The sequence below is a fragment of the Rattus norvegicus genome, chromosome 2 (genome assembly GCF_021556685.1).
Source record: "Rattus norvegicus strain SHRSP/BbbUtx chromosome 2, alternate assembly SHRSP_T2T, whole genome shotgun sequence".
NCBI lineage: Eukaryota > Metazoa > Chordata > Mammalia > Rodentia > Muridae > Rattus > Rattus norvegicus.
The window spans coordinates 164895798-164912168 of NC_141535.1; positions in this window are offsets into that span (position 1 = coordinate 164895798).

Consider the following 16371-nt stretch of genomic DNA (forward strand, 5'->3'; position numbering starts at 1 on the left):
TTCCTTCCCTGCAGGAGTGAATAAATGACCTGTGGAATGAGTTCTGCTTTCCTCTACTTCTTACATGGTCTTCCTTGTTCTTCCACCATGTTTGTGAAACACAAAACTCATGAATTGCCCATGTTTTTCAACAGTGACCTACTGACTTTACTGATACTAACCTATGTAGCTACTGGTCTTGTCACAGCAACAGAAAATGGTCCGAGACAGCCATACACTAGAAACTTGGGTCTTCTCAAAACGGTCTTGTTTGTTTTTTTGTTTTTGTTTTGTTTTTTGTTTTTTTTTCAGAGAAAACTGTGCATTCAGTGTTGATTTCTATTTTATGAGTTTCCAGTTCAAGATCAAGAAAGTGACTTCTCAATGTGGTTTCCTCTTTGAGAAGTAGATTGATCAATAGCATGTCGCATATAGTTTATTCTTCTACCAGATTAAAATGTGATATAAGTACCAATTCTTTCATATAAGCAATCTTTCTTCAAATACTAAAAACTTTTCTGTCAAAGTGTTTTTGAAACTAGTAGAAAAAAGAAAACATTTCCCCCAAATTACTTTGCAAACCTAATAGGAAGTAAACACTAATCTTCATTACATGGCAGAAGTTATTTAAGCTCCTTACCTCTCAGAATAACAATGATTTGAATTTGACTTTAATGTAGGAAACAACTACAGTGCATTTTTCATTTGGAATGAATGCAGTTTAAATGAGGTTTAATTTTAGAAAATAGTTATCAGGTACCTTCTGTTGAGAACTCCTGCTGTTTGGATGTGATTTTATTTCAGAAAATCTGCAGTTACAAATTCCATTTTCTTCAGAATGCAGTCATGTGAGTGAGGTTTTTGAGCAGAACACTTGCTGTTACCTTCCATTCACAGCCATACTTTCTGAATGTGTTTTTCAATTAGAAAAAATCACAATAGTTTATTTTAAAATCTAAATCCTGATTTAATTTTTAACCTTTGAATTACACAGTCATTTTTGAGCCCAGTCCCCACTGTTCTTGATGCTGGAAGTCACCCAAAGGGGGCACATCGTTTTTCAGAAAAAGATTTATAAAAAAAGAAAAAAAAACTATGTTTTAAAAATGCAGTGCCAAAAGAACAGATGGTGTACTCAATAGACAGGGGTAATGCTTCTCTGGCAATCTAACCACAATATCCAGAGCACACCATAAACAATTCCATCTGGAAGCGCTTGTGGCTGGATTGGAAAAAGAAATGAAGCAAGGAAAGAAAATGTGTATTGCCGCCACTCAGAGTGCAGAGAGGTAGTCACAAGGAGCTACCAAGTGAAAGAAAGAACGAAGGGTAATAATGAGATGTCACTTGAGTAGCATCCTCTAACTGGGACAATCGAAAAGCACGAGGATTTACAACAGAAAATCCATGCCACTTTCAATTTGTTCTAATTCCTTCTTCCTCTAGTTCAAATAAGCCCCATTTCAGAAAACTCTCTAGTAATCATCATATTGACACTTCATCTAGACTGAGTGCTAATGAGCCAAAATTTCCTTGCAATAATTCTTACCCGAGAGCTCACACTGTCACAGCCCATCAAAGAAAAAGTGCCAGGCACACTTTCAATCAAAGAACATTTTTCTCCTGAGCAAAATTCAGTTCTCAAGTACAGGGGTTATTTGTTCCTAAATATTCTTTTCCCTACTCCATTTCCACTGCCTACATGACTTGTAATGAAACACAGCAGAAATAAAAATGTCTCCTTGGCTCAAATTTTGTATCTTTCTTTATCTTTTCCTTAATAGTATTATTTAGTTTCAGCAGAACCTTCAAAAAGCAGTCCACTTATGACAGCCATGTATTTCTAACTTAAAACAAATTATAATATCTTGCATATAAGATGTATGTATATATAAATTCTCTACTTTAGTCAATAAGGAGAAAATGTGGTAAAACTGGTGAGACCAACAAAAATTTCTAACAAGGAAACTGTCCAGAGGCATCTAAGAAAGCTGACTTTCTTTCAACTGCTCTGCCCCATCTACATTTTCCAGTTGTCATTCTTTTGTTGTTGTTGTTCGTGTTTCATTAGAAAATTAATGTCATACATTGTTTTACATTGGTAGTTTTTTGAATGCTCAAAAGGTAACTGCATACCATCAGTTACAGCTAAACCATCCCTTAAAGATGAAGATCATCATTTCATTACTTAAATGATAGACATCTCCACAAAGAGAAACTCACAAATATCTGTATCATCCACAACTGTACTCACGTGAAAAAGAATCCAATCACAGGCAGACAGACAGACAGACAGACACACGCGCGCACACACACACACATACACACACACACACACACACACACACACACACACACTCACAGATACATGTTCAGTCACAGTCCTAATCACATGCACACTTACTCGTAGACTCAGAGACATGCACTCAAAAACATAGAAGGAAGGGGGCAAGGGAGAGGGAGAGGAAGAGAAAGATTTTCATTTTCTAACACAATATTTTGAAATAAAAGAAATCAGTATTTTTCTGTCTCTAGGTGTTTTAAGTGCTCTCTTCTATTTCTCTGGGTCATGAAATTTTAATCACAGCTATTTTCGGCATTTTGAAAGAGTGATAATTGATGTGTTTTTTGTTTTTGTTTTTGTTTTACTGAGTTCTGACTACACAGAATGAAATGGAAAAGAAAAATAATTATACAAGGTTATACTATATTTTAGAGAATATGAATGTTACACACACACATATATATGTATATATACACACACACATATATATGTATATATATATATATACACACATATCAGTTGGAGGTCATGTGTGTGTGTGTGTGTTTTCTTCTGCTATAAACTACATCAGTAAAGATTTCTGTCAAAGCATGTTACTATTGAAATTTTCTTTATCTGGGTCTGGATGATTTAAGGAAGAATGATACTAGACCTGTCATGTTCAAGAAATGGTCCCAAACAAGCACAATCACAAATCCTTAAGAAAGGTCATGGATGACGCAAAAGCCAATAGAAATAGGAGATTATGCTAGGCAGACTTTTGTGCCTGTGACAAAATGCCTGACAGGGATAATTTAAAGGAGAGATTTATTTCTTATTTTTTCTCACGTTTTTGGAAGCTTTAGTCTACTACAGTTGAAGAACATGGTAGAACATAGCAGCTAATATTGCAAGAATAAAAGACAAGAGAAAGGATGAGGAGGTATGTTTCGACTACTGTGCTCTTTCAGGTCCAACCCATCTATGCTGGGCTTCAGCCCATTGCATAATGCAAGCCAAATTCAAGAAGTTTTCACTGTTTTACTCCAGAAAATCTCTCACAGACACAGCCAGAACTATACGATATGACTCCTGAAATAGCCTCTGAGTTCACTTGACAGTCAACTTCCATGGTATCCTTCTGAGCTATCCAGCCTGGATCTGATGCTCCTATCTTTTCTGGGCACTATCTCTCTACTAAGATCAATGTCTAGGATTCTGAAAACACATGCCCTGTCTGTCCTTAATGATAGGTCCCTCTCATACCTATATGAGTTTTCTTTCCAAACAGATCTACCTGCACACTCCAGACTTGGAATAGAAAATTCACCCAACACACAGGCCCAGTCTCAAGACCAAGCTGGTCCATTCTCTCAAAAACCTACCACTCTCATAGAAATGTTTGTCTGTAAGAATTATCTAGATGGATCTGAGGATACAGAGTTTCAAGAACAATCATAAGCTTCATCAAAGAATCCAAAGTGGTCAAAGAAAACAAAACTAAATAAATAAAACACTCAATGAAATTAAGGAAAAAGACTAAAGAGAACAAATGATTGTGTAACATCCAAGAAAATACAAGACTGATAGAAATGATCAAAATAATCCAAGAAATGAAAATGGAATTCAATAAACAGATAAAAGCCTAAGGCTGGGGGAAATTATGAAGTGGTCTTTTTGGATAAACATGAGGAAGAAGGGTATAAACATAAAAATACATGTAAGGATACCTGAAAGGTCCTAAGGAATCACACTATTAACTACCTACCTAAAATACACATAATTTTCCTATGATATATACAAGTTATATCTATCTCTACATCTAACTCTATGTCTATATATAAATTTTCAAATGAAAATTTCCCATCTTAGTTAACAATGTTTCCTCTAGGATTCAAAGACCATCTAACAAAAACCCAACACTTCACATTAAAATTGTTTTGAGTTGTTGGTCAGGCTTATTAAAGAAATGCCTAAAATAATACAGGCCATAGTTTTACCCTTGTTTGACACCAAAGGTTTCAAGTAAATCCCTATTGCTAAAGATACCATGAAGTTCAGAAACGGAGCCCAGAGAACTAAGTTAGGACTGACATAAAAGCCTTCTCCCTGAGATTAGATTTCATGATACCAGAAGGCACTGAAGCTTCCAAAGAGGAGAAACAATAAAAAGACCTGTGTATACATGTTGCCTACAAACTAAAGCAATGGATAGTATAGCATCATAAAACTGAATGTTATGTGGGATTATAAATTAGACATAATAAATATTTTCTGTCCTGTCATTAAAATTTCAATAACAATAATAGTAATGTCCTAGTTATTAACCTATAGTAGAAGTAAATTCTTAAGTAGTAGGATAATTCTCATCAACTTACAACTATGTTATTTGACCTGGATAGGTTTCCTGGAAACCACTCTCCCTTACCCATGTTTTATCTCCAAACTACCTACAACCTTGGAGAAACCCTCAAAATAAGTTCATGTTCTTAATATCTTAATACATCCTTTGATCTTTCACTATCCTGTTATTTTGTGTGAAATATATTTTTCTGTTCATCTTTTCGAATTCCAGAGTATTTATGAGTAATGGTTTTTCATAAGAAGGTTAAATACTTCATGGTCCATTTCCAAGAATAACAGACAGTTACAGAGATAAATCTGTGAGAGATTATTAGGAGGTGGCGTGAGGATAGTCACCTGTGAAAAAGATGGATACAGGGAGATGACCTGAAATGAGGTGTCATCTAAAGCTTCAGCTAACCACCTAGAGAGTTCACTCTGAGACTAAGCCCGGTCATGAGCAGCTTCTCCAAGTTTGAGTAGGTGGACAGAGCCTTCATACTCTGCACCATGCTTGCAGCCTCCCACTGGAATGAGTCTGCTTATGGCAAGGAAACTGCACTTACCACAAAAAAAGGAGATCAATAAAAACAAGCATGCCCGGATCATTAGGGTATGGTCTTCAGCTCTGAAGGAGATGTAGAAAGTACATATTAATGTCTCGTCATCAAGTATAGCACACCATAATCTGTAAAAAAACTATTTCAGTACCCTCTCTTCCAACTTGGGGTCAAGTATACCTTTTTTCATCATTTAATCATCTTGCTACGGACTTATAGATAATAATCTTCCCTAATGCCAGCCTTACTTGTTTTGAAACAGCCTTGCAGGATGCTCTGTGTGTGTGTGTGTGTGTGTGTGTGTGTGTGTGTGTGTGTGTGTGTGTGTGTGTGAGTTTCACACTGATTTTCTGGGCATTTGTGCTTCTTGTTTATCCTTCTATTTGAAACATTATTTTTAATCCGTGTGTTATATTACATGTCTCCTTATACAAGTCCACTATCTGTCTCTGTACAAAAACAATTACCAAATATTTAAAACCGTGGGACATATGGTGTTTGTCAAAATATCTCACAATTACATCCTAATGCCATACAATATCCCAACCTGTACAACTAGTCCAATAGGCAATGTATGAATGATTATGTTTGGCTCTGTTCCCTAAATACTTTGTTTACAAGGATAGTTGGCTGGATTAGACTTTGCTGACCTCAACTTTAGTCAGCTCTTGGCTCAAACATGTACCCACTGTGAAAGCAAAACAGATGGTCAGTAAATGATGATGGCTTTGTTTCTAATTTGTTGACTTAAGATGTTGGAATGTTAGGACACATTCAGTAGCAACCATGTCTGAGTCTGAATCTTGACCATTGCTTGGGTTAATCATATGTGATATGATACTCTTTCTTAACGATGGATTGTGGCAGAAAGCTGAAGCCCTCAGTCTGCCTGGTGAGCACAAAGGGAGACAATTGTTAATTGACAATGCAGTGTGCCTAACTACTATTTGTAGCTTAGGTGAATGGAATGTATATTTCACATTATAAGGATTTTCATTTATGTGGGGTTTGATGGGACTTACCTCCATCACAAGTTTTCAAAGTAAGAGGCCATTGGGTAAGAAGCTTAATATGAATGTCCCTGGCTCCAGTGATTATTCTGTCAATAGTCATCTCAGCCTATCCTACCTTAGGTACTTTGTGCCTTATATCCAAAATGTAGATTGTAATAACATTATATATATCAAGGTATATCTATGCTTAAATTATATAGAATTTATTCAAGTATTATAATTATACTTGTCATATGTATAGGGTCCAATAAACATATACTTCCAATTCTCAGGCTTATCTCATGACTTTGCCGTTTGCACTAACACTGGGGTTATAAAGACCTATGAGGCCTTCTATTTCCTCTAATTGTCCAGGCATGATGACAGCAGCAATTCTTTCTTTTATTCAGAGTGAAATGGCCCAATATTTCCTAAAGTCCTTACATGAAGCATACTTTAGGAAATATTTTTGAGGGCATAAATTAAACAAGAAAATTCTGTATTTTGAAGTTTTTATATTAGATTGACATTGGTATTAGACAACAGATTAAAGACAAAAGTTTCCTTCCAAATACAACAGTACTTTTGTTTGTGGACTATTCACTTATCAAAACAACTGTAATTTTTTCACAACATAATGGATACTTGGGAAAGAATAGTTTAGGGAAAATACCAAAAGTATAGGTCAAAAGTAGTTTCCTTTTCCTTTATCTTAAGATCATGCATAGATGCAAGAACACACATCTGAGAATGGAATTCAATGGGCAGTTGTATTGATGTATGTCTCCTGCTTTACTCTGGTGTCTTGATGAACATCAGCAGTAACACACCCAGACAGATACGGAAGTGATGGTTTCCTGGAAAGACAGGATGTTCCCTAGCCCTCCGTAGTTCAGGATCATCTACACAGAGCTTACAAAATGAGTTAAATTAAAGTGAGCACACTTCTACTTTATACCTCATTTATAACTCATGAAGCCTGTTACAAGGAAGTGAACTTTAAACAATTTATTTGACAACCTCTGCTTTATTAGAGTTCCAAGAGAAAAAATTAGGGTGATTCTTATTTATATGGTTCCTTGTGATTCCTATTCTAGAAAGCATGTCTCTTCTTTGTACATATCAAGTCCCTGTCTAATGTCAGCTATTCTTTATCCTCTGCAATGCAAGAACTGTCACCTGAAGACACCCTGCTTTCCCCTTATACTGTGTTTGCATTGCCCTCTTCCTAACATCCCAACACTAGTGACTTCTTTGTCATGTTTTTTTCATGAATGGTTCATCATCTTTTTAACACAGTGTGGCAATATAATCTGTTTGTGAGGTTTATTTTGTGTTTCCTACCTGCCTGGAATGTAATTTGCCCAGGGCAGCAAGAAGAATAACTAATGACGTGCCCCATGTGCTGCTAACAGTATCTCACAGCCATTGGGTCTGAGTGAGTACTTACTGAATAGCTTTCCATTAACACATTGCTGTTGGGTTCATTTTTCATTTCATTCATTGCTTTTGTTTTTACACTATCTATATGTATGTGTGCTTCTTTCCTTCCAAAAATTAGACCATTAAGTAGAGAAACGCATATCTCTTCTCTACATGCCCCAACGCAAAACAATTAAGAACAATATTGCAAAAGTATGAGAACCTCAGGAAATGTTGGAAAACCTGAGTTAATGGATAAATGGATAAACAAACAGTACTTCGCGACACTGCAGTCTTCACAGTTACGGCAACCCTACATTAATGAGTTCTTTGGTTTGTATTTAAAATAGGATGGGGGTAAATTATCATTAACATGTGTTCTAATATTTTGTTTGAAAGAATAATAACTTCTAGCTGACAAAAGCTAAAGTTTAGCTTCAAAGGCTTTAATAAATCTTTAGTGTGTAAGTGAGAGTTTTCACAAACCCTGAGGCATCAACATTGCTAGGCCAAACTGAAGGTTTAAGAGAGAAAAATTATTACCAAAGAATGTGGTGTTTCAAGAACCTTGTTTCTTTGTTTCTTGCCCCCACCTTCTCTTTTCTGTAAACTTTATAAGAGAACTGTATCTACAACACTCTATCCCTCATTCCCAGCTCATCTGAGAATCCTGATTATGTTCACCTCTGTAAGGTTTTCACTGTTATTTTCTTCTCGTGATATAGAGATCAGAAGGAAATGGAACTGTCACTGTGACACTGTACTGTGAAGGAAGGTCTGAAACCTCCTGATCTATGCAGAAGAATAGAATATTCAAGAAAAATATTCACATAGAGATGTTTAATTGTAAAAGAGAAATTTTTCTAGAGCCTCTCTATCTACTTTTATCCTGATTTAGATGGCAATATATATTATAAAGATATTCAGTAGAGGTCTGATGACAAAAAGACATCTTCAGGGTCACCAAATACTGTTAGTAAAGTACATGCTATGAAAGAAGCCACAGATGGACCACAGTGAGAAAACCTTCTCTAATGATAATGAGAAAGAATTAAAGATTTCATCTGCTGCTCCTCAGGAGGGTCTTCCAGACAGCAGTACACAATGGAACAACTTCCACATACAGTTTGTAACAACGGGATCAAGTGTTGTAGGATGTCTGAAGCAGGTTCCAGCTCATTCTATTTCAATGTTCCTCTCTACCTCCCACTTAACCATAGCAGAAGAGAGTGTTACATGACACTCCTTCTCCTTTTATATTTTACCATATTATTAGTTGCAAATAGTTCTCACTCATTATATTTATTTTACATTGTCTATTACATGTTCTTTACTATTATAACAAATGTTATTAAGTCAAACAAAAGAAAAATAGATAAACAAATGTATTAGAATTGTATTTATCTTACTCTTAATCACTTGAAAGTAAATATCTTGTATCGATTTAGTTAGGTCTATCCTGGAATATATATTTCATATTGGATTAAACCATATATATAAACCATTAATGTAGCTTTGAATCACAACAGTCTCAGACTACTATAGTCAAATATAGGAATGAAACACTGATAGAAACTGATAATATTATAATTTGTGAGTGGCACAGTAATTCTGATAGTCAATTCTGAGAGCTAGCAATCTTCTTTAATTTATTTGCAAAGGGTTAATATTTCCCCATATAAATGCTGAGTGCTTCAAATAATCACTTCATTTTAAAACTGTGAAAGCAAATAAAGTCTTAAATATTCATATTATTTCTATATATTAGATAATCATTTCTTTAAAAAACTGAATGGTTATACAGCTGTAATAAGATTCACTAAAAAACACAAATACAAATGTTTTATTTAAGTGAAAAGCTAAAATTCAACATTCAAATTAACAATTTTCTTCAAACCACTTCATGCTTCCTTCCACATCCTGTGGCGAAATGCAAGGTGTGAATGTATTGAAAATGTTATCAGCTACAAAAGGAAGGCTTAGAATGCTTCAGATTTATGATTCAGTACTTTTAACATTTCTGCTGCACTTTATCGGCTTAGTTCAAGCAAGAATATGAATTATGAAGCTTTGAGAAATAATATAATAATTTAGCCCAGGAAATCTTTATGAATTCAAATAGTACACAATGCAAAAATATTTCTTTATGAGACTGTGTGACCTTGTATATATGTATATATGTTTGAGGTATATGCATACATATATATGTGTATATCTATATATGTCGATATGGATATACATTTTCTTCTCTCACAGGCAGAAACATAATGTACATATGTAAACAAATACACACACATACACACATACATACACATACATATATATTGGATAGAGTTGAACATGAAGAATAGAGAACAAGAAAAGCTAAGTATAAAGGAATAGTAAAGCAATGGATACATGTTATGAAAGAAAAAAATTTTGTAATTCTAAATATATCATTGATTTGGGATTCTTTTATTTTTGTGGCATATAAGTTTATAAAATACTTTTTGATAATGAAAGCTTAAAATGTAACGTAGAGTTTCAGAGTTTCCATTTTTAGCTTAAATTCTAAGTGTATATTAGTATTTTAATTTGTATAAATTTTGGTCTGGTTAATTTAGATGTGTGATGTCTATTTTCTTGCAAGTTTTTTATAAAAAAAAACTTTATTTTAAACTAAAAGTATTATTTTTCAAACTTTTCATTTTATTTTCTACCAATTTGCATAAATAATGGCTTTAAAAACTTGAGAATTTATTAATTATAATGAAGAAATTAACCTATGAAGTTTTTTTGTCAGAAAATGATTGTCAGATTGGATGGCTTAGAAAGCAATAAGCAGTCCAGATTATCATTAGCCTCACAGTAATTTTGTCTCTCGAATGATAGGATCTCACATCCATGCCACCAAGCTCAGTATTTATTTATCTATTGGTTTTAAGTATGAAATTACTAATATCATATACATATAAATAGTTTTTATATTCCTCCAAATGAAAGCTAACATTATTTGAATTTTCACTTATTTATTTTGTTTTTACTATATCATTGCATAATATTTTATTATTAAATTATTCTAAATAAATACTAAATACACTTATTAAACTCTATTTCTGTTCTAATGTCAAATTTTAGCAAATGCATGATGGGGTTTCTGTCAAATAAAATTTGAGTGAAGCCAGCAAGCCAGGATCAATGCTTTGCACAGAATTTCCACAGTATCATGTTTCAGTGGATTTGTAAGCTATAGAAAAACAAGGGTAGTGATTTTCTTTAAATATCAAAAGAAAAGCAATAGGACTTTTCAGCTGCGTATAGTTGGTTAGGAGTACTGTGGATTGCAGCAGCTACACAGAAATGGAGGGGAAGGCCTAACTTCAGAAGCTAAACTGTCACGATATTTAGAAAAGCTGTAGAGCAGAGATTCCACTGCTGTCTTTATGAGTGCTTTACTTAAATTGAGTATTGATGAGTTTGGTCCCCATTGCTAAGTGGATAACAAAATCCTTGCTCAGAGCAATTAAAAGGACTAAGGGGATGATAAATAATGATGTCTGTGAAAGAGGAGAGTAGAGCCTAACAGGGCTGCCAACTGACTGTCCTCCCAGCAACTGCCTCCTTAGGAAGATTTGATTAGGTGGTTTTGCTGCAACAAGACCCCAGGGAGCAGGCTGCCTCTCGGTTTTGTATTACGACCAGGGCTTTTAATCATTACTGATACTTTGCACTGCACCATTTCCTGGAAACCTGCATGCATCACCATAGGAGTTCAACTTCTTAAGCCATTTATTAGTTCTTACCTTAGTCTCTTCCTGTCTTCTCTATTTACATCTGAATTGGTGAAATGAGGTTAGGAGTATTTAGACAATTCTGACCTTCTGGGTAGCTTTTCCAGGTTCCCTGACAAGGCAGTAACAGGACTAGTTAGCAATGTCAGAAAATAAATGTGCCCTGTTTTCTCTATATGGTCACAAGGATGCTGTGGAACTAGGACAGCAATCTCTCGTTCCAGAGATTATGCCCTGGATGTTTCCCTCTGCCTAGCAAAGGAGTCCATGATGCATATTCCTCTTCACACTGTTTGTCCACAGGGGCCGACTTTACATCACCTGCCTGTGTCTCCTCTAGGATAACATGACAGTGTGATTCAATTTGTCTTTTCAACTCCTGGAAAACAAATCTATGCCTAGACATTGAGTCAGGTGTATATAGTTTATAGCCGTGTGTAGCTCAGGTACAAGTTCTGTTAAGAGAGAAAAGCTAAATCTTAGGATCAGTATACTATTGTAGGAGATGATCATCCTAAACCCCAGCAACATGAAAGACATGTCTATCTGTGAAAACTGTATCTAGGTGCCTTGCCCAAGCCTATCTTTACTTCAGCCATTGTACTTTTTTAATTGATTCTTACATATTCTCTTGACAACAACATTGTAAGATGTAACATTTGTAAGATGAACCTTTTCCCTTGGAAAAACTTCATGTACTCTAGGTTGTTAGTTGGGGGATTTATATCCGTACCCCCTACAATGTTCAACAAAATGATTACAAAGTGTTTTGAGCAAATGAACAGAAAGACAACCTATGACTGGGGCTCAGCAGCCTCTAGGCATCAATAGCACAGGTAGTACAAAGTGCTCATCTAACCCAGCACGGAGGCAGGAAAACACTTTATAAAGTTTTCATTGTTTTCTGTGGTTGGCCTAGCTGAAGACCAATTAAAGCTAGAAAGAAAAGAAAGAGAAAGAAGATGGGGGAAAGAGAAAACAGAAGGATGGAAAGGAGGAGGAGGAAAAGAAGGAAAAGGAGAACAAGAAGAACAAGAACACGAAGAGTATAAATGAAGTTCTTTAAGAGCAGAGAAAACTGCCTGTTCAGTTGTCACAAATATTTGGATTTATGAAAAGTTTTCAGGTTGGTTATCAGCTGCATACAATGAAAAGACTTCATCAAATTAGAACTCGATGTCACCTGTTAGTAGAATGACTAAGGATTAGCTAGTGTTTCTTATATGAATGAATGTTAGATTATTTTTGAGAAAAAAAATGCATATCCTTAATTATTTCTAGATGGCAATTACTGAACAATTTTGTTGAAGACAGGCTATTCAAAATATAAATTCACTTCACACAGACCAGATAATATGATCTATAGATGTAATTATCAAAAAACATTTCAAGATATTTGTAAGCTCAAAGAAGAGAAACCTAGAAAATTCCCATAGTTATAGAACATACCAAAACATGTATACTCTAAACTATTAAAATAGAATTTATTGGGAGACTGCAGCATACCAGACATTTCCCAAAAATAAATTGCTTTAATTATGGTTACTATTGCTATGGTGAAACATCAGGACCAAAAGCAACTTGCAGAGAAAGAGTGTATTTCACTCACGCTTCCATATGACGGCTAATAATCTGAAAACAAGTACGACAGGAACCTGGTGGCAGGAATGTAGGCAGAGTCTTTGGAAAAGTGCTGCTTAATGGCTTGCTCTGCATGGCTTGATCAGCTTGCATTTTCATAGAAAACAGAACCACCACTCAGGATAGTACCAACTACTATAAGGGGCTGTGTCCTCCCCATCAGTCACTAATTAAGACAACACTCTATAGTCTTGCCTACAGCCCAATCTTATACAGGCTTTTTCTTCTTTTAGGCGATCACTCATATAACTATAGCTGTGTCAAGGTGACAAAACACTAACCAACAAATAAACCAATTTAAATTTCTTACCAAATGTGAGAGACACACAGGATCCTAATGCCCACTGACAGACTAAAACAAGATGGGTAATGGCAAAACTATACCCACAGCTCATGTGTTTGAACACTTGGCTCCCAGATGCTTGTGCTTTTTTGAGAGCATATAGAACCTAAGTATGAAGACCTACGTATATGATTTAAATCACTAGGGACAAAGGACAGAGGCTTCTACAGTAAATGTAGTCCACCATGTGAACATGCTGCAATGTAAGTTCCCTGTACCCTTAGACTGAGCGTCATATCCTGCCATCTCAATGATGGAGTGACCCCTGTAAATTGTGAACCAAAATAAAGACACAGATGCCTCTATCAGGTATTTGTCACAGTGGTGAGAAAAATAACTAATCCAGTTGCCCATGTTACCACAGCTACTGTGAGCCAAGGTGACAGTCTGACACTTGGATCTTAAAAATAGTACAAGATGTGCATTCAGCTTATGATGTGTAAGCCCCCAAAGTGCAGAAGCGACATATGTGAAGATGTATCAGGAGACGTGACATTTTAGCAGAATTTAAAAGAATCAGCAAGATGTTCTACAGTCCTTTCTATAACATCTATTTAAGTAAAGTTAATGCATCTTAACTCACCAATGATTTCCAACATAACAACAACAACAATAATAATAATAATAATAATAATACATACATACATACATACATACATACGTACATACATACTTATTTTGGTTTATATAAGAACTCCTTTTTCTTTCCCTAAGTCAGAAGTCAGAAATTGACATGAAGAGGATCATTCGAGAATATAGGACCTATCTTAACCTCACATTAAGGTTTCCTTTAAATTAAGTTTGTAAATAGCTGTTTGTAGCAGGTGGGGAAAGATATCTTTGAACCTTCCATACAGACCACATTAAAGCACACAACAACCTGACACTCTCATGTCACATGGTATCACATGATAAATCTTGACCCAGGACTGAAAATGAAATAAGGAGTCACTTCCTCTGAAGTCTGCAGTATGGACTTTCTTATAATTCTGATGCTTAGGGATTCTCACTTCAAGCCTTCTATACTTTTATAATTTACCATATGCTCTAATAGCAACCTGCACAGAACATTTTTGAGGCAGGATAGCCTACGATAGGGTGTCAACAGATGCAAGGTTAGGCGCATGGTGCCCGGGAGGGGCTAAGAATGACTTGTGACTGGAATGAGAAGACAAAAGTACTTATAACCACAGACGTGACTCATTTTGGCTCCTGTTTGCACAGTAGTACCTTTGGCTGCTTTACCAGAGAAGGACTCCATAGAACCAATGGTAAACCAGTAATATTCTAGAAAACCAGACACAAACAATCTGGTAGCAGAAGACAGGGTCAAGCCCCAGGCTGGTGGCACCGACAGATAAAATCAAACATAGTCATTAAAGCACAGGAAGTAGATTTCATCACGAGGTAAGGAAAAGGGTGGGACGTGAAAGACCCTCTATGTTTTCCATAACCTGAAAGTAGCCTAAAAATGAAGATGAGTCCTTAGAGTTGAAGGAACTCATATATGGTTAGGGGATCAAAGGAGAAATCAGAATACTTTTACAATGAGACTATCTAAACATCACAACTCACATCTCTGCATAAATCAAACAAAAATAGAGAGTTTCCAACTATTTAATAGAGTCCTCAGGATACAAAGAGGTTTATTCATTCATAAAATGTAACTTTACTTTTCATAACAGCTCTAACAACGTTCTCTCTTTTAAAATGGAGAAAGATTATGAATAGTAACTTCCAGATTCACTGACTTTTCGAAGCATCTGTCTCCTATCACAGGTGTGCAGAAAATGTTGGAGGTGTGATGCATAACTCCCTTGTGCTCCTGAGAAGAACAGAAGCTTTACCCCCAAAATGATGGATGAGGCCAAGATTCTGTTCTGGTCCTAGATTATTTAGTTCTTTGGATTTGTGCAGTGTCAGCTAAGAAGAAAATTCTGTTTTTTACAAACAGCTCTCTAATGATAACAAATGGTCAAGTTCAACTTGGCACAAGCCCTGTCTCTTGATGTTCTTCCTGGGGATTGATGGCACCAGCTGTGTGTGCCTACAGATAGAGAACCACCTTAAGGAGATGAGTAAGTCAAACATGGATGTCAGATCCTAAGTAAGTTTCTCTTCATTTAGTTCCCCTGCTTTACACAGATGGTGACATTTCCCATTATATTTTAGCTGACAGGACTGCCCTATTTTTTAGGAAATCAGAATAAATATTACCGGAGACTTCAGAAGCCAAAGGTTCAGGTGACCTCTGAACCAGTTTGCCTTCTATTTATCCCTTAATGCTGCATAAATAATGAATAAAGTGTATCACAGAGGTCTGCACAGGTGCTGTGTAAGCCGAAGATCTCAACAGCACAGCAGAGCTCCTATCTGAAAGCTAATAAATCAAAAGCATTCTGTGTGTGCTAAAACTACAAGAACAGCGCAGCCAGCAGAGTTTCTCGGCCACCAGGAATTAAATCAGAAAAGGAATAATGGTGCCCCCCCTTTTTTTATTCTGCTTAAATCTAATAGTAGCAGAAACACACGTGTTTATGTTTCTTTTAGCAAAATAGACCCCCCCAAAGGTAGATGTATCTACTTTGTTTTACTTGAAACATAGATCACTTCTGCAGACCCTAGACTTCTATCATTGTTAGAAGTTATGTAAAACATACTTCCTACATTCAGCAATAAGGGAGGTGAACTATTTCTCTACCAACGCATAGAGAAATAGACCTTGTTTTATTGATGCGTTCATTTAGTAAACCCATGATACCTCATTAAGTAAAAGAGCTATACAAAACTGCAACACTTTGCAGACTATTATGTCAGACTCATTAGGGATTAAGTAAAAGTATTGTGAAGCAATTCAGCAGGATTGCTAAAAGATAATCAGGTGAGGGCTGTGCATGGCGCTCACAAACAGGGCATTTCTGAAAATGAGCTTCACTTAGAGGCCTATTCCCATTTCTCATTGAAAATGGGGAAGTTGTCACTGAGCAATCTTTCTCAGAATAAAATTTTGAAAAGTAGTATAACTGTGAATCAAAAAATATAACTGTAAAATTTCTAA